Source organism: Paramormyrops kingsleyae, chromosome 25, assembly GCF_048594095.1.
Source record: "Paramormyrops kingsleyae isolate MSU_618 chromosome 25, PKINGS_0.4, whole genome shotgun sequence".
NCBI lineage: Eukaryota > Metazoa > Chordata > Actinopteri > Osteoglossiformes > Mormyridae > Paramormyrops > Paramormyrops kingsleyae.
The window spans coordinates 34,904,230-34,930,346 of record NC_132821.1 but is presented as its reverse complement, the minus strand read 5'-3'; the positions used below and the strand labels follow the sequence as shown (position 1 = coordinate 34,930,346).

At 50.2% G+C, this 26,117-nt stretch overlaps 1 protein-coding gene across 5 annotated transcripts in view; it reads left to right on the top strand.

Moving 5' to 3' along the window:
- Positions 1-518: 518 nt before the first annotated feature.
- Positions 519-26,117, top strand: part of LOC111859292 (leucine-rich repeat and immunoglobulin-like domain-containing nogo receptor-interacting protein 2) — a 241,689-nt gene continuing 216,090 nt past the window's right edge. For 2 of the 5 annotated variants that reach the window (XM_023841822.2, XM_072707489.1), the window contains exon 1: positions 520-2,632. The gene's annotated coding sequence lies outside the window, so the exon portion shown is untranslated. Of the gene's footprint in view, positions 2,633-26,117 lie in introns of all 5 variants that reach the window. The other 3 variants (XM_072707488.1, XM_023841827.2, XM_023841826.2) reach the window with 3 other exon arrangements.

Below are 26,117 nucleotides of genomic sequence, written 5' to 3'. Positions count from 1 at the left end.
CTTTCCCCAGAAACATTGTTGGTTCACATCCCAGGACAGACTTTACTGCATCCTTCCTTCTGAAGGAAGGGGGTGCTTTGCACATAGGGGGCTCTGCGTTCCACCCTGGCATATTGATTTGGGGCAACAGTGTGTGTCTCAGTGGGTTAGGACTCTGGTACCACTGATTATAAAGCTGCTGTGGAGCAAGGCTGACCCTGTACTTGAACCCCAGACTTTGCTCTCTAAGAAGAGCAAGATAGGAGGACACTTGTATAAATGGCAAATAAAGCATCCTTTAATTTGAATGCCATGAGTTTATATGACTGCTGCCTGCTACATAACACTCCCCTAGAAACACGACATCAACATGGATATTACTCTACATATTATTTATTAAAAAGTTTTAGCTGTACGTTTTAACAAACAAAATGTTTAACCGACTCGTGCTTAATTAGTCATAGACCACGTGACACTTGGCCACGTCACGTGATTACCAGAGTGCACGTGCATTCAGCGATAAGGGATTAACTGTCAATTAGCCTTCGTTGCTAATCGCTATTAATGTCACTGACGTTCCGCTTCTGCGTGTAAGTCAATGGAAAACAATGGCGACATTAAATGACATTAATTATTTTTTAACATTGGCATTTATTCTAAATGACTAGCATGTAACAGCTTATAATTACATTAATTTGGGAAACTAAATATTTCCAAAAGCAATTCAGGTAAAGAGCACACGCTCACCGTCATAGGATTTCCAATCAGCAAGACGTAGCCCCCTTTTACAAGCGTTTCTTACGGGTGTTACCTCATGCAACTTAGAAAACAAACAATGCATCCGAAAAAAGGAAATACGGCTGTTATTTATAAATAGGCCTATATATGACAGGTATACAGACAAACCTGAATATTTCCTGTTAGGCAATAAATCGAGGCAGGATCGGTTGATAATGTACTAAGGTGGTTTAAGTGACTCTCGGTGCTAGTATATCCATTAACAAGGGGGAGATTCGTATTATCTGCACTGCTTACTGTTTGCTATAATTACTTTACAGTTTAGCAAAAAAAAGGTGAGACCGGGGCTCCACGCCGCCTCCCACGCCGACTTAATGACGTTACTGTCTATCGGCGGCGTTGGCACCTTCCCTGCATTGTTGGGAGGGCAACAGTGCCAGGGAAATTATATTAAGTAGGATGGTTTTTAGACTATAAAAAATCTTCTTTTTGATCGGATTGATATCCTTTGTAGTTGCCCGCTTCCCCCCGCCATATGCTCGGGGAGCGATAGGGAGCTGACTCCCGGTTTGTTTCCGCCGCTAATTGCCGAGCGCATAGGAGGCTGCGCTCCGCACATCTGTGCGCACCTCTGCGCTACTGTGCCTGGGGCCGCCCCCTTGCCGCCCCCCGCCTCCTAAGGTCAGAAGCAAAGGGAGCGCCCTGCATCCTGGCGTTCAGGCTGCCTGTGTAGCTCCGCGCTTCGGACCTGCAAGCAGGTGGCGCGGAGTTCGCGCTATAGCGTTTAAAAGTGCCGATGTTTGCCTGAAGGATAACGATCAGATGTGAGGGAGAACCGGAGGGGTGAAGAGAAATGAGAGAAAAGAGGAGCGGAGAGGTGGGGAGAAGTAAGGGAGTGGGTGGGAGGTAAAGAGAACAGTGTAAAGTGAGCTGGCTGGAGAGAGGGAAAAAAAGAGTGAGTGAAGGATGGAAGAGAGGACTAGAGAGCTGACAGGAGAAAGAGAGTGAAAAAGATAAGATGAAGAGAGGAGGAAAGATGGAGAGAGAAACGAGAGTAAGGATATAAGATGTAAGAGGGCTGAGAAGAAGAATGGATGGGACAGCACGAGAGAAGAGAAATAAAGAGATAGAGAAGGAAAAAGTGAGAGATGTGAGAGAAGGCTAGAGAGAGTGAAAATAAATATTAAAAGGAAGAGGCGAGAGAAGCGAGTGGGAGAAACAGAGAGAAAGCTAGAGAGAGAGAGAGAGAGAGTGAGAGAGATGACAGGAGAGCGAGAGAGAGGAAGGTGAGAGAAGAGCAGGGGAGATTGAGAGAGACAGACTCAGCTTCCAACCACCGAGACCAAGCGCCTGGAAGATAAATGAAAGCAGCGAGAAGCGTGTAGCAAGTCAACCAGCGAGTCTGCGGCTGCTCCGCCCGGGAGCGCGGGGGAAGCGGCCAAGTTCAGCCGGGAGCCGTGCACGGATGATGGGCTGAGCTCCGCCCCGGGGGGCACATCTGTCAAAGCGGGGAATCCGGCGGGCGGGCCACCCCTTCACCAAGGGGACCCACAAGACCCCCCTTTACCCAGCACTTTCACTACTCCGGCTCTCCCTGTGCCCTCCGACTAAAAAGGGAGGGAAGTAACAGAAGGAGAGAGAGCAGGGTAGCCGAACGAAAGGGAGGGAGAGGGGAAAAAGGACTTTGACGAAGGACATTGCCCCCCACTCTGTTCAGCGCCCTCCCCCTTTCCAGCTTGGAAGTGTCTCACATCCAGAGCGCCGTCACTGTGCTGAAGCGGAGCGGAGTGGAGTCTTACCGCCGCCGGGAGACACGCAGGAGTCCGGCGCTGCCGAACCGCTTGTGCTTTTACGGACTTGGATCAGGCGCCCAGCGCAGGAAGGGAAGGAGGAGAGAAACTCCGGGGACGCACAGGTACGTGGATGCCGCCCCTAAGCCGGGACGCCCGTGCTCAAGTTCAGACAGATATCTGCTCGGCTGTAATCGGTCTCGGTTCGGTTCTTAAGGAACTGATCCCTCCACCCCACCCTGCCCCCCAGGACAGAATGGGGGGGGGGGACGCCGGTCTTCTGAGCTTTTAAATGTCTTTTCTCCTGCATCTTCCTGCCTCCTTTTCCCACTGTGCCGAGGCTGGTGTCGGAGAATCATTACCGCCGGGGGTGTTTGCCTTCTGCTTCTGAGCGCAGGAGCGCGCTGAGCGCGCTGAGCGTGCTGGGGGGGGGGGCACTTCACGCGCACTTCTCCGTCCGCTGTGTGGGCTCGGAAATCGCGGACGGGCGACCGGCATTTAAACCTTCTGTGGCACAATGAGAGCAGACAGCGGGCTGTCTGAGCGCGCGTGTCCTGTCTTACAAGCTCGTCGCAACTACTTTGCTCTAGTCACCAGAGTGGTCCACACCTCCCCTCCTAAAAGACAGACTTGTTGTCCCCCCTGCCGTGATCGCAAGGACGGAACCGGAGAGTGAGCGAGACCAGGAGGGGCAGTAAAGAGCCGCAGGTTCCGTTCGGGGGCACGAGAGGCGGTGCCGCTAACTGGTGCCCAGCGCTGTGGTGTGATCAGAGGGCATTTTAAGGGACTTTTGCTGTCAGTGGACCCGACGGCACGCCGCGCGGATCGCAGTGGCAGAGCGTGCCAAACGTAGCTGCCGGCCATTTTTCCCGTTCTTAGAAACACCTGGAATGAATGAAGCATGGGGGAGCGTGCTGATCAGCTACCCATCCAGCTGGCAGCAGCAGTGAGATCGACACCTTACCGAGCGCGTGCAGCCAGCGGGGGGCGTCACGGCCCACCCCCCATATAAAAAGACATTGAAGAACGTGAGCTCGCACATTCTCCTTCCCGGCTAAGATGGGGGGGGGGGGGGGGGGGGGGGGTTCAGGTTCTGCCAAGCTGGCATCCACTGCTGATGCCGAAGTTCTCCTTCGCAGTTCTGGGCATAATCTGAGGTGCATGGCTTCATGGGAGCAGAGTGACAGTTGCATGGTCATAGCCTTGGTGATCTGTGTGTGTGTGTGTGGGGGGGCAAAGTTACATTTCAGAGATGTTGATGCGATGCTGCAGGATTGGGGGGTTGTGATCCTGCGTAACTGACGCCCTCTTGCTTGCTGACGCACTCTAACCCTCTTTGTGGTAATGGGGAACCCCAGTAGGTGTGTGTGGGATGGTGGCCATTGCCTTTGATGTTTTATTAATCACCCGTCCTCCTCCAGTGAGTGTGTCTGCTTTTTCTTCTGAATCGATGTATCTGCCATCCACTCCCTCATGCCTAGGCTCAGCCCCTCTGATCTCCACTTAACCACGTAGAGCCTTTTGTTTGCTTGGGGTTGTGTGTGTGTGTGTGTGTGTGTGTGTGTGTGTATTCTGTAATGTGTGTGTGGGGGGGTAACAATGTAGATTTCTACTGATTTCTTTACATACTCTTCCTCATCTTCATGACACTCATCTTTTTTGAAGCACTTAATGAAGTATTTAATTTTTCTTTGGGGCGGGGTAGGATGTTTCCATGCTTACCGATCACTGATATGCAGTTGTGTGCTTATTGAGAAGTGTGCCTCTCCCGGCAGCGGTGTGTGTGTGTGTGTGTGTGTGTGTGTGTGCCCAGTCTCCTCTCTCTGTTCCTCCTGCCACCACCAGCCAAGGGACTGACACACATACTTCTGCGGACCATTAATTGCAAATGGCGAGAGAGGCACATTGATGAGAAGGGTTCAGCAGCGCCGTGTGCCTTTTTACTTACGGTGCGTGCGTCCCTGGAGTGTGGAGTGTGGGAGGTGCAGGCGTGTGGGAATGTGATATCACACAGCACAAGACTCGTGGAATCTGACCAAACTATCTGCATTGTAAACAGTTCCTTTCGTATTTATAGAAATGTGTACACGCTGGTATTTCGTACCTGTTAAATGCCTTGCTTTGTGTTCTTTGAATGAGTCTCACTTTGGCATTCCCTGTCATTCTCCATTGTTGCGTTTCCCATATAATCCCGGTTCAAGTGGATTAGCTCCAGAACTGATTTTGGGCTTTGCTGCTTGTGCCGAGAAGAAGTGAGGATTTGGAACATGGGTCTTTTGGGGAAGCGACTTCCCGCTGTCAGGACAGTATATGAGGGGCCACCTGAGATCAGCAAATTTATAAAACAGCTTTTCCTGAAGGAAGGGATAAACATAGAAAGGGGCACTGGCCCTTTAAAGATGATAAACTATATACTTCTGACTGAAACTAAGAGAACAGAGGAGGATAGTTCAGGTCCAAAAATTAAAAATCCAGACCAATATTTTGTTTCAACCATCCAGCAGAGTACTCAACTGTTCAACTGGTTGGTTGAAACAAAACCTTGGTCTGGATTTTTACTTTCTGGACCTGAGCTAATCTCCTCTGTAAGACACCAAAAAGGGCACATCCCTCTTCAGAAAGCAGGGTTCCTCTCCTAAATGTTTTCTCCTGGACCTTTTACTTAGTTCTCTTAATCTCCATTAAAGCTGGTTGGGCTGCATTGGCCTATGGAACTCGCACGGGACTGATCATCTTACCTTGACATTGCATTCCTTCTCTATAATGAGGAGTCGAATCTTGCTAGAAAGGGCCTGAAACGGGCAATAATTCTCTGAGGCATGCACACATGTTCACACGAACACACACACACACACACACACACACACACACACACACACGTTCACAAGAACACACGCACACACATGCACTCATGTTCACAAGAATGAACACACACACACAAACACAGATTTGTAATTATATCTTTCTGGGGACTCTCCGTTCATTTCCATAGGGAAAACTCTGATCCCAACATGATAACCTTAACCTCTACCCAGCCCTAACCTTAACCATAAGTAACCAAACAAAATACGAGACTTTTGGCATTTTTACTTTTCTGATTGCATTCACAAATGTTTGTGGGGGCCTGAAAAGTGGTGCCCACAATGTCAAAATAACAAGGTTTTTATCACATTGTTGGGGCCATTTGGACCCCTTATTGACTGATTTTTCTTCACTCTTTGGTGAAACTCCTCCAAACCTATTTATCCAACCCCCCCTCCCACACACACACACACACATAGACCATGTCACCTGTACATGACCAGTCAAATTTTGGACCACCTACTCAGAGAAATCTGTTAAATCTGTATTGTAGGCATATCCTATACGTTTTAGAATAATTTGATGTGATGTAAAGACGTCACATTAAAGAATGATTATAATTTGTTGGGGGGGGGGGGGGGGGTGCAGCTGTGTGTGTTGGGACTCAGAAGGTTGCTGGTTCAAATCCCTGGGTTGGCAGCGTTATCCCATCATTGGGCCCTTGAGCAAGGTCCTTAACCCCAGTTACTCCAGGGACTATCTGACCGTGCTTTCTCCTCTACAGCCCTTTCATGAGGTGACCTCCTGGGGTGCTTTTCCAGATGTCCAGGTGGTCCCACATAGATGTTGAGCACTTATTGACCACTTTTTCTTCACTCCCTGGTCAAACTCCTCCAAACCCATTTCTGCTGTGTTTAGGTGAGATGGCCAGGTCATGCTATGCGACACTGTCACTCTCCTTTGTAGGCGGCTTTGCGTGTCCAAACTTTTCACTGGTACCGTAGGTGACACTCAGTCCCAATGATACTTTAATCACTATAATATCAGCAAAAGTACATGGAGCTTCTTAAGTTTTCCCATGTCTTCCTCTCCAATGAAAAACAGACACGCAAGCATAGCAGCCATTTATCCAGAGTCCCTGGAGCAGTTTTTGGGGTTAGGGGCCTTACTGAAAAGCCCGACAGTGATATGATTACTCTGCTCCTCATGGGATTCGACCCAACAACCTTCCAATCATGGCTACAAAGCCACACACATCCCCAATGTCAATAATGCCAGTGCATTTAAAGCAAGCCAAGAAACCAGTATGCCAGCAAGGAACATGCAGGCTCACCAACAAAGAGTAAGAAAGGTGATAAATAATAGGCTCTCATATATTGCACATTTTCAAACATGTAGCATGTAACAGCACGGCGCTCCATTTGAGTGATTTTACGAATCGGAAGGCCCCTAGTGCTGCAATCACGGCGCGTATGTCATAAAACGAGGCTTTGTGGAAGGCCTTCCCGGCGCTCTGGGTGCCCTCCTGTTTCGCGTGCCGTGCCGAGGGTAACGGAGACACTCCCGGCTCCCTGGTCTCCAGCCAGAAAGTGCTGTGTCACAATATCGCCGGGGAAGGGCCTGTGGCTAAATTGCCAGGATAACCACCGCGTGCACCTGTTTCCATGGCTGCTTTTCCAACTTGCCCGTACGCGGGGACCTGCTGAATGACCGCTCGTATTGGCGTGGGACTTAGAATAGAGGCACGCTCTTCCACCGGTTCACAATGCTGGGCCGCTCTGTCCGATTACTTGCCGAGAAATGGCAACCGGCACCGTGTTTTATGCCGTTTTTTTATGCCGCAACAGGCACGTAACCGAGCACCTTGATTCAGAGGCACTGAATTGTGAGGTAGGAAGCTGTTATTGTGGGTGTATTTTTAGCCTGGCCATTAGCAGGGCAAGTCAATGCTAGCTTTTTACACAGAAGCTTGTGTCATAAAGGGCCGTGCCCTGTCTCTGCTGACGGCTTTATGGGTCTGGGCACTGCAGCCCTGTCTCTGCTGACGGCTTTATGGGTCTGGGCACTGCAGCCTGGCCTGGGCAGCGCCAGGCAGGAACGAGGTCATTGTTGAAGAGGAGCGGGCCGTTCTATCTCTTGTGACCCAGATGGTTTTTTTTCCTTCAGCCCATCTGTAGAGAGAGGCCTGTTTTTTCTTGCCTCCTGACTGCTGGCGCTTGATCAGATTTTACTCGAGCTTCAGGATGCCCCCCTGCTCCCCCCCCCCCCCCCCCCACCTCTGGGGAGCAGATAAGGGTCCAGCCATGTCAAGCTCTGTCCGCCCAGTTTTACGAGTTGCCCGGACGCTCGGGACCAGAAAGTGATGCGTTTCTGGCCCCATCCAGCTGAGCTGCACAGGGCTGGGTCAGTTGCACATGCTCCAGCCTTGCTGTCTGGCCCAGTCTTCTGCTCGGTAAACTGCGGGCTCAATCGATTTGGTGCGCAGGTGTAGCAGAACGAGGGCCTTGTGAGGAGCAGGACTCCTTGTCTCTTCTCCCCTGATGCCCACAGAGGTGTTGTGGATGTTACACCAACTCCCCACGCCCTGCAAGCATGGGTCTTAACCCCACACCCCCCCACAGAAACCCCTCACACCTGAGTCACTCTCATCACAGTTTGTCATCTGAAATTTCATAAGATGTGTCCCAGCTCCAGCCACGCTGTGGATGTAGAGGCGCTTGCACCTGACGGGTCACCATACCAGGCGGCAGTAACAATGTAACGCTCCGGGTCCAATGTCCAGCTAACGCTGTTATTTCCTTGGGAGGAACCAGACTCAAAGGGGGAATTACTGCACCGTGCCACGGTTCAGGCTCTTTGATGAATTTACACTTTTCAAAATCCAAACTCAGAGCCCAGATCCCCATGTCTGGTTTGTGTGAGGACACGTCCCTCTGCAGTCCCCGTATGCCCATTGCCAGCCTCAGGACAGCGGGGGGGGGGGAGGGGGGCATCAGCACGGATCAAGCCGCTTTAGTGATGCGTTTTCTTATGGGGGGAGGGTCTGTGAGGTGGAGGAGGCATTCATGGGGAGAGAGCTGAGATCTGGTGAGGCTACGACATCATCTGAGGAGACCCCAGTAAGGGGGAGTCTTTGGGGCTGGGGAGTTCTACCTGGTAGGCACGCCTCTTCATTCGGAGGTTACAAGTTTTGAGGAAACCGGCTGGGCCTGTTCCCTGTCCTTCCCTCTCAGGTCTTTCATCTTCTACCATGTTTCTGTATTGACCAGCTCAGGCACTGCAGCTGTTAACCTTCTGCCTGCTCTGCTGCTGCTGGAATCCTTCCACTTAACACGGTTCTTGATCCTTCAAGAGCCGTGGTGCCTTCAGTCACCCTCCCCTGCTGATGTACCTCACTGGTTCTCGCTGGACTGTCATTGGCTAAAAAGCGGCATTGATTGATGGCACACGCTAATCCCTCCCACTGTGATGTCTGCCAGCTCTACTGCTGCTCTACTCACCTGTGCAGGTGACCTTAATCACAGACTTCCCTTGGATTCATCATCTCATCTTCCTTCACCTGAAGAACGCGATTAGGCTTGTGATCATGCCATAAACCTGAGTGAGCCTGTCACAAGGCCATGTGACTGTAGTGAGGAATGGAATAATGGCCATATGAGGATTCGCTTCTATGTCAGTTTTGCTGAAGCCCTTATAGACTGTTATTAGAAGAGCTGGGACCCACGTATTTGTACCAGCAGCACAATAGAGGAAAGGCTGTTTGTATTGATTTCTAAGGCTAACTTTTGTTGTTTGTTGTACTGAAGCCTAGTAATACCATTCAGTTGGTCATTGACTAGTATTACTAGGTTCTTTGCTCCTGGCCCAGTACTGCTTACACTTGTAGCTGCACTTATGCCTAGTTGACTCCTCTACTGCACGTTCTTTGTAACATTGGAGTAAAGCATCTGCTAAATGAAAGTAAGTGAAATCTGTAGCTCTCATTCATTAGCAGAGCATTCAGGGTGCTACGTGTGTTTTTTATTTACACTGACGCTCACACCCCAGCACGAACACACATGTACAGACATGCATGCTGTTTAATTCCATGAATCCTACGTGCAACGTGTCACTGTCTCCCATCCTGGGGTCTGTGAGGCACGTGGAGGATTAATTAGCGTCAGAGGCTGTAGCGCCATCTTCAGAAGGTTTCACTTTCATTTCTGCGTAGGCCTCTCATCGCTTAGTGGAAGCATTTTCTGTAGGGGGTGCATTATCAGACGGGTCCTTGTTGGTTTCACCTCCCCTTCCTCTGAGCTCCCCCCCATTTTTACATGGAGGCACATCTCGGATGGCTCATCTGCAGCCCTTTTGGAGGGGGGTAGTGTATGAGGTGTTTTCAGATATTGATGGGGCTTAGCAATTTAGGTCTTTTGGGGTTAATCTCAGGATTCGGCCACAGTAATTGAGGTCAATCGCACCTGAACAGCAGCAATGCCGCCTGCGATTAGGTGGGGGGGGGGGGGGTCCCCAAGTGTCTGTCACAGCATTACTCACCGAGGGTCATTTTTAGGAGAAATTGGATACGGGAGATTTGCTGGGCTCGTCGGAAACCTTCAGGAAGAGCAGGCGGCGTTTCGTCAGGGGAGTAGAAAGGGCAAGGCGGCTTTTCAATAAAGCCAGATGGAAATAAATAAAGACGTTTAGAGATGAGGGTTGGAAATACAACATCCCCCCGCGCCCCCCACCCAGTCCCCGTCAGGCGATGTCGCCTAAATGGACCCTCCAGAGTGCCATTCTTGGATCTTTAGGGGCATTGTAGGGAAATTTGCACTTACTGTAATACAGGGAATTTTCATTATCATAGGTGGTTGTAGAGCTATAGACCCAGTTTATTATAATTTTTTTTGTCTCAGCCCACCTGAAAAATAATCCTAAAACCATTTAACGATTATCATGGGGGATCTCTACCCTTTGCGGATTTAATTGTGGAAGCCCCCCCACGCCAACTAGCTTTGCATGGGGTGTCCTGTGTCTCTTCAAGGGGCCAAAGTGTCCCCCATAATTACATTTCCAAATCCTATAATTGCCCCGGCTATTAGAATTTAGTTTCCTGTCCCTAACCGCTTAGAGCTTGCTGGGGTGACTCCGTTTCTCACATACGGACGATGAGCCCACAATGGCCAACGGAGTCTGACATTATTGGGAAGAAAACGAGCAAATAAGTTTCGGTAGAGAAGGTTTCGTGGTGTTGTGCTGCAGGGCTGCATTTGATTCTCTCGCCGTTGTTTCCCAGCTTGCTCTTATATTCCCGTTACAGTCATTATGGGGTATTTTTGTTCCGCTCTATACCACCATAATTGGCATGCCGGGTGACCGTCAAGCCTGGACCGACTGCCGAGCTGAAAGTAAAGAACGAAAGGAGCCTGAGAGCAGAGAGACGTGAGCGACGAGCGGCCTGTTCCGTCTCTGATGCGGAACTCGCGCCGACAGACTCACGGGGCGTACCAGAGAAGCTGCCAGGTGTCTCGGCGCCGCGCTAGGTGACCCGCTCGAGATTTCTTGCTAATTTGCGAGTGAGAACGTGTCTTTGAACCGTCACATATCAGAATGTGTGAAGCAAACACTGAAGGCATGGTATCAACACCACACAGTCTTCTGCAAACCAGCTGAAGCTATCCATCCGTCTCTGCAACCGCTTGTCTTGATCAGGGTCACCCAGTCTGGGCTTGGAGCCCATCCCAGGCAACATAAGGCGCAAGGAAGAGCTGCACCCTGGATGGGAAGCTAGTCCATCATAGGGGACACAGGAGATATACACTCATGCACAGTCACACAAACTATGGACGATTTGAAGATGCTGAGTAGCCTCCCTGCATGCCTGCAGACTGCAGGATGTCCTTTCTGTCTGCCCTGCTCTGCTGCCACACCCACATTCATCCTGTCAGAAGCAGCACCATCACCTACTTGGACTTTGTTTATTGACTTCATTTGACTTCCTCTGCTGCCCCCTGGAGGACGGACTCCCCCTTTGGGTCTGGTTAGGGTTAGGGCTTCCTCTGCTGCCCCCTGGAGGTTGGGCTCCCCCTTTGGGTCTGGTTAGGGTTAGGGCTTACTCTGCTGCCCCCTGGAGGACGGGCTCCCCCTTTGGGTCTGGTTAGGGTTAGGGCTTACTCTGCTGCCCCCTGGAGGACGGGCTCCCCCTTTGGGTCTGGTTAGGGTTAGGGCTTCCTCTGCTGCCCCCTGGAGGACGGGCTCCCCCTTTGGGTCTGGTTAGGGTTAGGGCTTACTCTGCTGCCCCCTGGAGGACGGGCTCCCCCTTTGGGTCTGGTTAGGGTTAGGGCTTCCTCTGCTGCCCCCTGGAGGTTGGGCTCCCCCTTTGGGTCTGGTTAGGGTTAGGGCTTCCTCTGCTGCCCCCTGGAGGACGGGCTCCCCCTTTGGGTCTGGTTAGGGTTAGGGCTTCCTCTGCTGCCCCCTGGAGGTTGGGCTCCCCCTTTGGGTCTGGTTAGGGTTAGGGCTTACTCTGCTGCCCCCTGGAGGACGGGCTCCCCCTTTGGGTCTGGTTAGGGTTAGGGCTTACTCTGCTGCCCCCTGGAGGACGGGCTCCCCCTTTGGGTCTGGTTAGGGTTAGGGCTTCCTCTGCTGCCCCCTGGAGGTTGGGCTCCCCCTTTGGGTCTGGTTAGGGTTAGGGCTTCCTCTGCTGCCCCCTGGAGGACGGGCTCCCCCTTTGGGTCTGGTTAGGGTTAGGGCTTCCTCTGCTGCCCCCTGGAGGACAGGCTCCCCCTTTGGGTTTGGTTAGGGTTAGGGCTTCCTCTGCTGCTCCCTGGAGGACGGGCTCCCATTTGAAAATGCTCTAGACAAATAAAGCTGAATAGAATTGAAGTATGAGATACATCCATGAGTTACTGTTTCCTCCTGTCAGGGGTGAGTTTTATTGGGGTGCTGGCCGAGGCTACATGAATGCAGAGCTGGGAGTCGCCATTGATGAGTGAGACCCGTGAGTGTCGCTGACTGCCAAGAGGCAACACGTACTGAACTAGTTACCATCTATAAATAGAGCCATGCGGGGCTGATGTGACACGGAGCACCATGGCTTGTGTTCATCTTTTAAACAGCCAGAGTCACATGTATCCTTCTGCCCATCATATAAGTGCTTATCCTGTTTGGGGTGGTGGGGGGCCTGGAGCCCATCCCAGGCAGCACAGGGCACCCCAGTGTTAGTCTTTACTGCTATCACTATTTCATACTATCACTGAAGTAGCTGTCGCTATTATTGTAATGTAATAAACCTACCTATTAGGATATATCTAGAAATAGGGAGAAAGGATGCTGTTTGTCATTGGCTAACATAATAATATAATCCAGTGAAGTAACCAATAAGAATTGGCCTAGAAGGTCGTGGTTGGGGTCACACAATAAACCCACCAATCCTGGGGGTCAAAGCCACATTCCTACTCATTAGTTATAGCTACAGTCTTTACAGTTGTATAGCTACTGCTGTTTGCACTGTTACAAAAAATTGTATTTGCTGTCTTGGTGCTGCTCTGGTTATGTCCGCCGCTATTTTTATTTTATTATTTCAATGTAAGTTTACCCCATGGGATGTTTGTGTGGGGTACTGTGGGGGGTGGGGTGTTGAAGGCCAGCAGACTTGTTTATGGGGGCGGGGTGGGGGGGTGACCGCCAAAGGCTCCATCTCGCTTGTCTCTCCCTGGTGTAAAGCTGGGAGCTTCCCTGGAGCTCTGCACTCTTCCTAACGTTTAGCGGGGGCCATTGACGGCATTGAGGTCTATGGAGGTCTATGGAGGTCTATAAGCTAATGCCTTGGACTTCACAAACATCCTCTGTTTATGCCCGGTGATAATCCCACACGGTGTCTGCTGATGCTAACTGATTCACTACAAAATAATTCAAAGTGCTTTCAGCCTGAGACGACCTTCGCAGTAATTACAGATCCTATAAGAGCAATAATGCCAAATAATGCCAATAAAGGTAGCTATTTCAGAATAAGCAGCAGCATTTTTTCGCATTCACGTCACGTTACTTCAAATGAAGGGTAGCATATCTGTGTCACAGAGGCTTGCGATGCGTCCACCTGCAAATCCGTTTCTTACTTTGCTCCTTCAAGACTGATGGTGAGCAAACATCAACTGGCAAAGGGTCACTTCAAAGCTGAATTTGATTTGCTCCCCACCCTGCTGTTTCCCACGGTTCACGAGGATGCGGTCGTTAGTGCACTCCATGTTGCGATGTCGGGCTCGCGTGACAGATCCGGGACGTTCCTCCGAAGTCCGGTAGAGGAGCTCCGCGGCTCCTTTTCCCTTACTCATTTACTCCATTCTTTATAGATTTCAAGCCCATTTGCCTCCAAATCATTTTATGGCACGCTAATGGTGCCGTGAGTCTGCCATGAGAATTCTTTTGGAGGTGATCAGCGGAGAAGCATTCAGTTGAATTATTGCTGACAGTGGAAATCTGCCCCCCAAGCCTGCTGTGCCACCCACGCCCGTCTGTATTTAACACACAGCCTGCCGTGTAGCACTCATACACGCTGAGAGCATCTCCTCCATCTGCACGCCTCACTCGTGGCTCAAAGAGCCGCCCTGGACCCGCTTCTCCAGGACTGCTGGCTGCACCAGTTCCAGCTTGATCCCAGTCCCTAATTGCTCCGTGGGACCGATTAGCTGGATGGGCTCTGACCTTGACTGGGGTTTCGGGGTGAATGTCGGATACCGTTTAAGCGTGCATGAGAGTGCCGGCGAGTGAGGGAGTGTGACTCACTGATTAATGACTGGGGGGCCGGGGGGCTCACCTCGATGACCGCTTTCCGTTTGCGAGGATTAAATGCCACAGCCGGAGGAATCGTACGTATGCAGCGAGGAATGCAGGGCTAAACCGACATGCCTCTCAGCGGATAAACTCTTCCTGTAATGATGAACCAGGTACAGCAAAGCATGGCACTGAAGAGCGAGTGTGTTAGAGAACAGGGCTTCTGTAGGGACTGACCCCGCCACCCCCCGCTGCCAAATGACTTTTAAGAGATTTTGTAAGCATGGGTACCTCAACAATCTGCAGTTATTGATGACCGTTGGTCTAGACGTTCCATGTTTAGTGCATCTTTCTTTGGATTAATTTAGTGTATCTATATATAGCTGTATATCTATCTGTCAATGGAGAGGGATGGTTGCTAATCATAGAGTCTGCTTGTGGCAGTCTGGTCCAGCATGGGGTTCACTTAAGGAGAGCAGTGAATGCAAGCAGGCATCCTGAGTCAATGGGGTGTCGCTCTTAGAGGCAAATGAAGCAGCCTTATAAAACAAGACTATATGCAGTGCTAAGTCCCGGCCACTTTTTGCACTTCATTCAGGGTGATTGTGGGCCTGTGACCATCCATCCATCTCTCCATAACCAGTATAGAGTTGTAGTTGTCCTTGAGCCAGTCCCAACAGGCACAGAGCATGAGCCTCCTGAGATAATCTGGATTGGATGACCATATGTTACCTGTATCACGAGGGTATGATTATTCGTTTGGAAGTTTTAGCACTGGCCAGCAGGGGGGGGGGTAAGCAGGTAGCCTTGTTACCTAACATTACCTGGTTGGGGGGGGTTGAATCCTGCCTCTGTTCTGTGTGAGTGGAGGTTGCATGTTCTCCCCGTGTTGTCCAGGTTTCATCCAGGGGATCTGGCACCTTCCCATGGTCCACAGACATTGCAGTAGGCTAGTATTTCCCCGTCTGGTCCCTGGGGACCTGCAGACGGTCCACATTTTGCAATGTGGGGGCTGTTTTGTGTGGCCCATTCCATGTCTGATGTGGGCCTCACATCGATTTGACTCATGGGGTATATCAGTGAGAACAAAAATATTAACTTTCTGGTAGGGAGGTGAGAGGGAGCAAAAATGTGGAGAATTTGTGGGTCCCCAAGGGCAGGGTTGGGTTAGGGTTAGGGTTAGGGCTTAACACTGCATTAGACTAAGCAGTGTCTCTAAATTGCCTGGAGATTTTGGCTGTGGGTGTGTCCCCTGTGATGAGCTAGCATCCCATCCAGGGTGATCCCCAGCCTTGTGTCCTATGCTGCCTGGGATAGACTCCCGGTTATCTCCCGGATATATGGATATCACCACTACTGCTGTTTTACTCAATGATTATATTAACTCTCCCCTTCCCACCCCAAATCACGTAAACACATGCATGCTCGCCCCAAAAACCCTAACCCTAACACATTGTTAACTTGGGTACGCAGACATATCTGCCATACAGCATTGACGCTAGCAATATTCAGCGTGCTGTGGCATTTCACCCGTGTAAATGCTGCTGTCGTCTGCGACGCGGTAATGCTGACAGACTCATGCACTTTAATGTTCCTCATACTCTTATGCCTAATTCAGTTTTTGCTGTTGCATGCAGTGATTTGGTTCCAAAGCACAGGGAGCCAGATGGAGGCCATTAGGACACTGAGGAATTATAGGACTTTATACATTAGATAATGTTCTTTGATTGTTTGTAGCTAGCTAGCATTCAATGTGAATCAATGAGACCAAAGGTGGCACAGCGGCATTGTGGGTGGCATGGTGGCACTGTGGGCGATGCCGCGACCGCACGCCTCCGTCTCTGCTGTGGAGTTGGCACGCTCCCCCATGTCCATGTGGGTTTCCTCTAGCCCATCCTCTCATCGTTCCCCCTCACAGCCAAAAACCTTGGAGTTACGTGAATCGGTTTCTCTGCAAGTGCATGTGCTGGCTGGAGTGCTATGACCAGTGCTTTCTCATCATGACCCAGTAAGCAGTGATGGATGGATGGATGGATAACGAGACCCATTAAATTCACGTGTTTAACATCCTGACTGACGTGCTTTATTAAGGCATCATTTCACCGAACGTTAAGTGCCGACGTCTATGGGAGGTATGTGTATCATGAGTTCTTCCCTTGGGGGGTGCTATGAATGGGTCAAAACATGCCTGTCACTCACAGACACTAGCAGCCGGGCAGCTCAGGAGCTCTGAGCGACATGAGGTGAGGCCTCCTTCATGATGCTGAGGTGTCTTGCGTGGAAATGAAGCGGACCTGAAGCTCCAGATCAGGATGATGTCTGGTGTTAACGATGCTCTGGGGTGCGGGGGGGCCTCTCGCACTCTTGGCGGTATCTGCTTCTGCCTGCTAGCTTTAGGGCACTCCTTATCTCACCGGAGAGTTTTCACGGTGAGGTCCATCACCACGTTTCACTCGCTTACGGGATTAGAGCAGAGGGCCATCGGTCTCCGCTTCGCCAACCCCCTTCCGGATTTTTATGGCGTTGCTTAGCGGAGTCGATATCAGCAGAAGCCCACGGACATTTCTGGATTAGAGTAATAATAGTAAACAGTGAGCCCAGATGCTTATGCAGATTTCAAGTACAGAGGGTTTCCTCAGTCAGCTTGTAGGTTAATTCAGTTAAATCCTTTTTTTGGTCTCTGTATTTATGTAGAAGAGGAGCACCGGGGTTCAGGCATTTCTCTAGAAGAATTTGTTAGCACTGGGCAGAAGTAAAAAATCCTCATTTCAAAGAGTTGCCATTTTTTTTTGACTGCAGAGTGCTCACTCCTTGATAGGTATGAAAGAGTAACAGACATTCCTCTGTGTGTGTGCTTGAGGAAGTTATCACAAGCCGGAAAATAGCTGTTTATTTTTGAAACTTTCCCAGCCGGGTGCATCCACAATGAGATCGCAGTGCTGCGTGTCGTGTTTAAATGCTATTCGACGTGCTGCTGGGCAGATGGAGCATACGGAGATCCAGCGAAAGAGGAGCGGAGCACGCATGCGCTCCTGTCAGTGCGCGGAGGCGATCCTGCTACTTACGCATGCATGGAATGCTGGGAAAACCTTTTAGCCTGTGTCGCTATTATAGAAGTCATTTGCATGTTTCTCAGACGAGCACTATGGAAGATTAGAGAATCATAAACAAGAAAATCGACAAGCTGTTGCTTCCTGGCTAAATAGAGCAGTAACAATGCTGACACTGTTGCTGTCTAGCATAAAGCACCTGCTGTACAGAGGGCCAGGGCTCTCTTACTGAGGCACCCCCTGCCGCTCCCCCCTGGAGTAGTCCGCACGCACCCACACACTGGTGAAGCCGTCCACAGTCAGCTAAGCAAAGCCTTTTTGTGCTGCGTTGTCGGATGTGGCTTCTCGTCCTGCTTCTGAAACCAGCTGGTGCTTTTCCTACTGGGGATAGGTGCAGCAGGACTCGATCCCGGAAGAATGCCGATGCTATCACGGTAACAGGCTAAGGCCCTCTTAACGAGGCCTGCTCTAGATCTCTATCCAAATCTGCAAATCCCCTCAAAGTTAGTTTATCTTGCATTTTATTGATTGCTTTACAAGTATCCCTGCATACAGGATGACTTAAAGGTACACACTCACACATCCAAAGAGCAGTTTAAACGTGTATCCCTCTTCAGGTCTAAATGAGCTACGGAAAGGTCTTTCCAGGCAGTCATGGTCTCTGTCTATGCAGGCCTTTTATTTAGCATCATTGAGTTATATGGCTGTCAATGCATAACATCCCCCTCGGAGCTCCTCATGCATAAGATAGATGACCTCAGGAAATGTAGGGAGACCACGGCCTGTTGGTGCGACCACAGAGCTATCTGGCAGGATGTCCTTCTTTAGTAACCGATTCCCACTCCTTTCCATTCAGAAGAGTTGTATTGCGCGCTCTGTGTTGTTTCGGAACCAAATTGGTGGCATATCTGATGGAGAACGTTGAAGCGCTGTTTCCCGAAATGCTGGCTTCCTGTCAAAAGATCTAAACTCCGCTCGTGTACCGTTGCTTTAAGGGACGCTTTCAAGGAATTGATGGTTGCCAGGCAACATTTGTCAGATGGGAACATGCAGGTGCCCTCGTCTGTCATCGTGGTGGTTTGACAACTGAATTATGTGAGGTGTTTCGGTAGCTAAAAGCAGACGGTTCTCCACGCCTGCCTCTGTACTCCACATCCTGTGCATAATTTAGCGCGAGCGCTTGCTTACAACCTGGCACTTTCTCTTTTCATGTGCATTACAGCGGATCTGGTAAAAAGCGTAGACCTAAACTGGCGTGTTTCCCAGAAGCCATTTGGTGTTGCAGAGCTCTACGCCATAGAGAGAGCAGACCGTGCGCTTTCCCGTGTCTGGCCTCTGCTGCTAACAAGCTAATTAGCTTCTCCGAAGCGGCTGAATGTAGAGCAGTGTCTGAGGGGAGTATCTCTAGCTGTTCATCTCTTCCCCTCCCTTTCATGGCATCAGTATGTGACGGTAATGTCCTAACATTGAATGCTTGGAGAAGGGGGGTAAACTATAGTTCAGGAATATTTGAGAAAGTGTTTTGATAAAACTTAGTTTGTGACAGGCAGGCCCAGGCGCAAGATGTCCTGAGGCATCTGGTCAGGTGATCGATTTAGCGCACCAGTCCTTATAGAGCACCGAGCTCACTGACGCCTGGCCCAGATGCTGCCCTAACAGGCCTCAGGTCAGCGCACCAGTCCTTATAGAGCACCGAGCTCACTGACGCCTGGCCCAGATGCTGCCCTAACAGGCCTCAGGTCAGCGCACCAGTCCTTATAGAGCACCGAGCTCACTGACGCCTGGCCCAGATGCTGCCCTAACAGGCCTCAGGTCAGCTCACCAGTCCTTATAGAGCACCGAGCTCACTGACGCCTGGCCCAGATGCTGCCCTAACAGGCCTCAGGTCAGCGCACCAGTCCTTATAGAGCACCGAGCTCACTGACGCCTGGCCCAGATGCTGCCCTAACAGGCCTCAGGTCAGCGCACCAGTCCTTATAGAGCACCGAGCTCACTGACGCCTGGCCCAGATGCTGCCCTAACAGGCCTCAGGTCAGCGCACCAGTCCTTATAGAGCACCGAGCTCACTGACGCCTGGCCCAGATGCTGCCCTAACAGGCCTCAGGTCAGCGCACCAGTCCTTATAGAGCACCGAGCTCACTGACGCCTGGCCCAGATGCTGCCCTAACAGGCCTCAGGTCAGCTCACCAGTCCTTATAGAGCACCGAGCTCACTGACGCCTGGCCCAGATGCTGCCCTAACAGGCCTCAGGTCAGCGCACCAGTCCTTATAGAGCACCGAGCTCACTGACGCCTGGCCCAGATGCTGCCCTAACAGGCCTCAGGTCAGCGCACCAGTCCTTATAGAGCACCGAGCTCACTGACGCCTGGCCCAGATGCTGCCCTAACAGGCCTCAGGTCAGCTCACCAGTCCTTATAGAGCACCGAGCTCACTGACGCCTGGCCCAGATGCTGCCCTAACAGGCCTCAGGTCAGCGCACCAGTCCTTATAGAGCACCGAGCTCACTGACGCCTGGCCCAGATGCTGCCCTAACCGGTCTCCAGTGCCCATTTTTTGTCTGTTTTGTTTTTGTTTAAACTCCTGCGTTTGGTGTCACTGAGTCTCTCGGCTTATGAAGCCTTCTCCCTCCTACTCCCTACCAAACTCCCAGTGTCCGATTGCCATCCGGCCTGCGGCAGCCCTGCCCTGTCTGCCGAATAGTCACTAAGGCAGCTCAGGTTGGCAAAGGGAGAAGTTTGATCTTGAAACTTAGACTGAAATTCCAAAATTGATTTTGATTGCCAGTTTCTTCTTCTTTTTTAATAAGACATTTTACACATACCGTGTAGAGCAGCCTGTGGCATGGGACCAAGGATACTGGGACACTTACAGTCTAGTGCAGTGGTTCCCAAAGTAGGGGTCACGACCCTCTGGGGGGTCGTGAGACATTGAGGGGGGGGTCGTGAGATGATTTCCAAGAAATCAAATAATTTTTTTAAAACTATTAGAAATAACATTTTATCAACATTTTAACATATTATATTAACATTTTATCCATAACTAACAAAAGATAAAAACTAGTAGTTAATAGTTACATTTAAAAAAAACATGCAAATTAAAAAGCCATCAGCCTTTCAAATTTCTTTCCGTTTGATCGCGACCCCTGAGGTGATTACGACAGATTAACGACACATCAATAGCGTCAGTTGCAGCAGAATTTACAGAATGTTAAACATTCCGACATGTGCACGTAACGTGTAGGTAATTTTCATCGCTTTATGCTTAGGATATTATTTCTGTTGAAATGAAACGAATGAGAAACAATTAAAAAAAAAAAGTTATATTGTTGTTAGAGCATTGTGTTCTTTTGTGTTGTCATGCTCATGTTTGGATCGATAGGTCTATTGGCGCATGTGCACCGCTGCGCGCAACATTTGTATATTTTAACCACTTCCGAGGATAGTGGGGGTCACGAGTCACTGGCATGGTTATTTTGGGGGTCGTGAGCTGAAAAGTTTTGGAACCCCTGGTCTAGTGCATTGAGTTACATTAATTATCTGTTCTTAATTATATCTGTTAAAGAGTAATCTAATTAGGGCAGTTTTATTGTCATGAAGGAGTCACAGAAAGGACTTCTTAAGCATTGCGGGGAACGGTGCACGTCTCAGACAGAAGCCTGAGCAGGATGGTAGAGAAGGGAGCCGTTTCAGTGCGTCAGTGCTCATGCTCATCAGGAACAGGACTGTGTGCCTGTGATCACATACAGTATCAGCACCGTCAGGGCATACAGCTGGCTCCGCCCATCACTGGCTCCGCCCATCAATGGCCCCGCCCATCACTGGCCCCGCCCCAACAGTCTCTGCCCATCACTGGCCCTGCCCATCACTGGCCCTGCCCATCACTGGCTCCGCCCCAACAGTCTCCACCCATCACGGGCCCCACCCATCACTGGCCCAGACCCAACAGTCTCCACCCATCACTGGCCCCATCCCAACATTCTCCGCCCATCGCTGGCTCTGCCCATCGCTGGCTCTGCCCATCGCTGGCTCTGCCAATCACTGGCTCTGCCCATCACTGGCCCCGCCCCAACAGTCTCTGGCCATCACTGGCTCAGCCCATTTCTTAAATAGATGCAATGAGGTTAGCAAGTGTGTTGGAGAGACCAGAAAATGACACACATAGAGCTGTGTGCGAAAATATAAATTCTGAACATGGCAGAGGGATTCTCCAAGCCCCCTGAGCAGGCAGTGATCCCACAAACAGAAGCCAGCCTCGCTTCTTAGTAAAACTGCAAGACGGATATGTTTGTGTTGGTAAAAATCTTTGCTAAGCAACCGTGGGATCCCTGGGTGGAAGCTGTGCCAGCTTGAGGCTCCCCCCCCACCCCCTTCCCACTTAGAGAGGAGACAAAGGCAGCGCCGCCCCAGAGGGGCTGTGGGGTCATGCCTCCGTGTTGTGTCTAGGTGACAGATGGCCCCTGCGTCAGGCACTGTCCCATACATAATGGTCCGTGCCGGCGACACGTGGACTGGCGCCGGAATGTCATCCGGGCGCGCTCAATTGATTTCCTTTATTAACCAACCAGCACAAAGTGGGTATTTCTGGCCCCGCTGCCTCGTAATCCATATTTAGCGGCAAGGAAGGTGAAATGCTTGTTATTGCTCCTTTTTTAAGGTTATGTGAGGCATGCCGACAGTCGGCAGACGTGTCTGTGGTGCTCAGGCGGGAAGCTACTCTTACCATGTTTAAAGCGACACGTCTTTATTCCTGCTGCCTGAGCTCAGGAAATCAAGCTGTGTGGTTCCAGCCCCACACTGACTGTGAGATCCAGCCCCACACTGACTGTGAGATCCAGCCTCACACTGACTGTGAGATCCAGCCCCACTCTGGCTGTGAGTTACTAGTGCTTGCGAGTTTAATGGAGGTAAGAAAGGAATATGAAGGGAAGCCATTATGGCTTCAGCAAACAGGAAGGGGACACACTGACTGGTATGGAGAGACATTACTGATGGGGAAATTCTCTCTTCTTCTGTCCATCTTGCTCTCCATGAGATACACAGGGACATATACAGATCAGAACAAGCTGGGGGGGTCACGGCGCAGGGTCAGGCAGCACGCAGCGCCCCTGGAGCTGGGGGTTAAGGGCCTCGCTCAGGGGTCCAATAGAAGCACCAGTCGCCCGGCCCTGGGATTTGAACTGGCACGCTTCCAGCCACTAGCCTCGTGTCCTAGCCTGCTGAGCCACACACCGCATACAGGGATTAACATGATCTATGAGAGAGAAAAAAGACTTAAAATATCTGCATGTGAATGAAAGGCCACGGCTTTGCCTTTCACACCAGGGCTGTGTACAGGGGTGGGGTTAGGGTTAGGGCATTGACCCCAACGGCTTTCCCCTTTCACACCAGGGCTGTGTACAGGGGTGGGGTTAGGGTTAGGGCATTGACCCCAACGGCTTTCCCCTTTCACACCAGAGCTGTGTACAGGCGTGGGGTCGCAGGGACAATGACCTCAGCTGGAAGCTGACTAGTGGCCTACCTTATCAATTGCCAATTCAGAACTTAATGGCTAAATATAAGGCCCGCTTCGCTGCATGATATGGCCCCTGTAAGTCCTCCAGCTTGAAAAAATCGCAGAATTGCCCCTGCATCGTACAGCCCTCCCTGAGAGCTGAGAGCGGGGCGCTCATAGAGGGTAGCAGGGCATCGTACAGCCCTCCCTGAGAGCTGAGAGCGGGGCGCTCATAGAGGGCAGCAGGGAATCGTACAGCCCTCCCTGAGAGCTGAGAGCGGGGCGCTCATAGAGGGCAGCAGGGAATCGTACAGCCCTCCCTGAGAGCTGAGAGCGGGGGCTCGTAGAGGGTAGCAAGGTTCTCCTGGTACTAGGTGGTAGGTAGTATGAAAGTTTCGTTCTCCACATCAGCAGCTGGCCGGGTGGCTAAGTGTGGGCTCTGTGCTTTCGGATCGCGCTTCTCGCCTGTTCCTGTCTTCTCAGTGCTCCCGTCTCCTCCCGCAGTCCAAAAACCCTGCGGTCCAGTTAATCGCTGTCTTCCAGTTTCCCTTAGTGTCCCGCTGTGTTATATTCCATCTAGGGTGTTTTCCTGCCTTGTTCACTATGCCTCACTGACTCAGGGCTGAATAAGCGATAATGGAATATGTATGGATGGATGGATGAATGGATGGATGGAACAAATGTATGTATTTGCCCCTTTTCAGCCCTGTTTGTGCTGAGGAATTGGCTCATTCTCTTGATATTCAAGCCGACCCCCCCCAGCACTGACCCTCTGGAATAAAATGACCGGCGAGCAGAGTGTTGCTCGTTTTGCAAGGCTGACGTGACGTGCCTGCTCTTATCTGTCTCTCTCGGACCCAAGATGTCAGGGCTGATGTGACAGTGTTTGACGATACAGACAAATGCTCTTTGTTGTCAGCGACACGGGCGACTCGAGCAAAAGGCGAATGAATTACGGACTCGCTGCATACTGTCTGAATGGAATATGGAATATGGAATATCCTCCTCCGTATTTGATGTGAAAAGGCGCAACGTTGGCTTAAGTAAAGCCAACTTTATTCCAGGTCCAGGGTGCTGTATTCTCCTTCAATCCAGGTATTATTTGTATTTGATATTGTTGCTGGTCCTGGGCTCATGCGCTGATTCTCAGTATTTATAGAAACAATGTACACTAAAGAAAGGAAGCTGAAAAAATAAAACTGATCAACTAAACAAGCAGACAGATAGATAAATATTTCTGTCAGGTGACAGAGGGCATGGATGTTTTACGGGTTTACCCCCCCACAACACTCATCTGTAATCAGTTACTAATTAACAGTTGGCAATAGAACCCCCCCCCCCCCCCGCATTGCATTATGGTACTGTACACACGGAGCACTCCATTCTGCCTTGTTTACATACTGCAATGACTTATGGGTAGCATTGTATGCGAGGATATGAATTTAAATAGCACTGCAGGATGTTGGATTCAGGGAATACAGCCGGTGTGTGAGGATAGGGAAGAGCTGAGCACAGAGCAGATGACACCATCATAACTTTGGGCACTGTGGGGTTAATTACAGCATCTGTCTTTGTTTTCAGGCAGTTTTGGTAAATTCTCCTTAGAGCATTCAGTGTCTGTTGGGATGGGAGGGAGTGCTGCCTTTCCCTGGACTCTTACAGGGGTTTGATGATGATGATGATTATTATTATTATTATTATTATTTATTTTGCTGGCTCAGGCCATCCTCTCCAAAGTTCATTCATCTATGTAAGAGCCCCTCCAGCCGTGGGCTGGATAAGCCGCAGGAAGATGGGTGAGAGGCCGCTGGTGTTTGGTGATTAGAGACTTTCAGTTAGATCATTGCTGGGACCTTTTCTTTGTCTTTGCTCACTTTCCTGGCTTCTCTGTGACGTCTCAGATTTACCGATCACACAGCATTTTTTGACAGCATGCATTTTTAATGCGTGTACTGTATGAGCCTTGCGGCTTCCTGGCGCGCCTCTGAAGTGGAAACGGAGCGACTCCGCATCTTTAAGTGCAAAGTAACCCTGTGTGTGGGAGGAAGCCATTTCCTTCATAATGTGGAATACAAAACTTTGACCAACACATTACTGTGTCGCAGGTGAAGCCATTAGCTTTGATGCCTCTTTTGAATGACTCCATTTATATTCTCATCGCCCGACGAGAACACAGCTTTTCCAGGGGCTGATATGTAAGTATCAAGTGCTGGCCAAGCATTTAGACATTCAGGTCCGTGGAGATGAAAGAACGGTATTATGTCCCTGGTTCAGCACAGAAGGGTCGTGTTTATCACTGTTTATCACGCTTAGCTTGTGATTCACTTGTGATTCCACTATGCTGGAGTTTCATCTGACCTGAATATGAAACAGACCCTATTCTCACACTTTTAATAAATGTGATTTTCCTGAGCTTGCAATGTGTTTGAAGGATGTCTGTACAGAAAGGTATAAGATGTCGGGTTAAAACTACCAGTCAGGCTGAAGACACCCAATGTCCTGGGTACTGGGGAGGGTGACACTACTGCCCCCACCCCCATGATATTTAATCATGCTCTTAATAGTCTGTCTGCCTCTGCGTTAAGCAGCCTCCTACTGTAGCTATGGAGCGGCAGACCCGATGTGCCGAAGTGCCAAGAGGCCACTATATAACTTCACGCTGATTTGTGCTGCCGCGGAAATGGAGTGGAAACACTCAAGATGAAATGCGTGTCACAATATTGCTTCACGCCGCTGAATTGCCCAGAGCGCGTGGCTGTGTGCGAGCCTATGGCTGGTGATAGACTGGCATTCTGGGAATTCCCCTGCCTTGTAGCCTCTGCTTCCTGGGATAGGCTCCAAGATCACCTATCCCTGCATCGGCTGAGTGGTAATGGAATTCTGAGAATTCCACACATTTCAGGAAAATCGTTTGGGGAAGTATTTAAAAAGGCTGATATGATGTTGTCTTACATCTCTTAAGTCAAGGGAGGTGATGCTAAGATTATACAATTCCTTGGTAAGATCCCACCTAGAATATTGTGTGCAGGTTTGGTAACCATACCTTAAAAGGACATTGCTGCCTTGGAAAAGGTTCAACCTAGGGCTACAAGAACGATTCCAGGAATGTCTTATGAGGAGAGGTTAGCTGAGCTGAATCTGTTCAGCCTCGAGCAAAGGAGACTAAGGGGGGACATGATCCAGGTATATAAGATTCTAACAGGTCTGGTTGCTGGTCAACCAAATAGTTATTTCAATTTTAGTATAAATACAAGAACTCATGGCCAAAGGTGGAAATTAGCGGGAGAACATCTTAAAATGGATTTGATAAAACACTTCTTCACACAATGTGTAATTAGAGTATGGAATAGTCTTCCTGTTAGTGTAGTGCAAGCTAAAACCCTGGGTTCCTCTGTGAGCTAGATAAGATTTTTTTAAAGTCTGAGCTATGAGTTGAGTTCTCCCCAAACTTGATGGGCCGAATGGCCTCCTCTTGTTTGTAATTTTTTTATGTTCTTATGAAAGATGGAAGAATGGATGA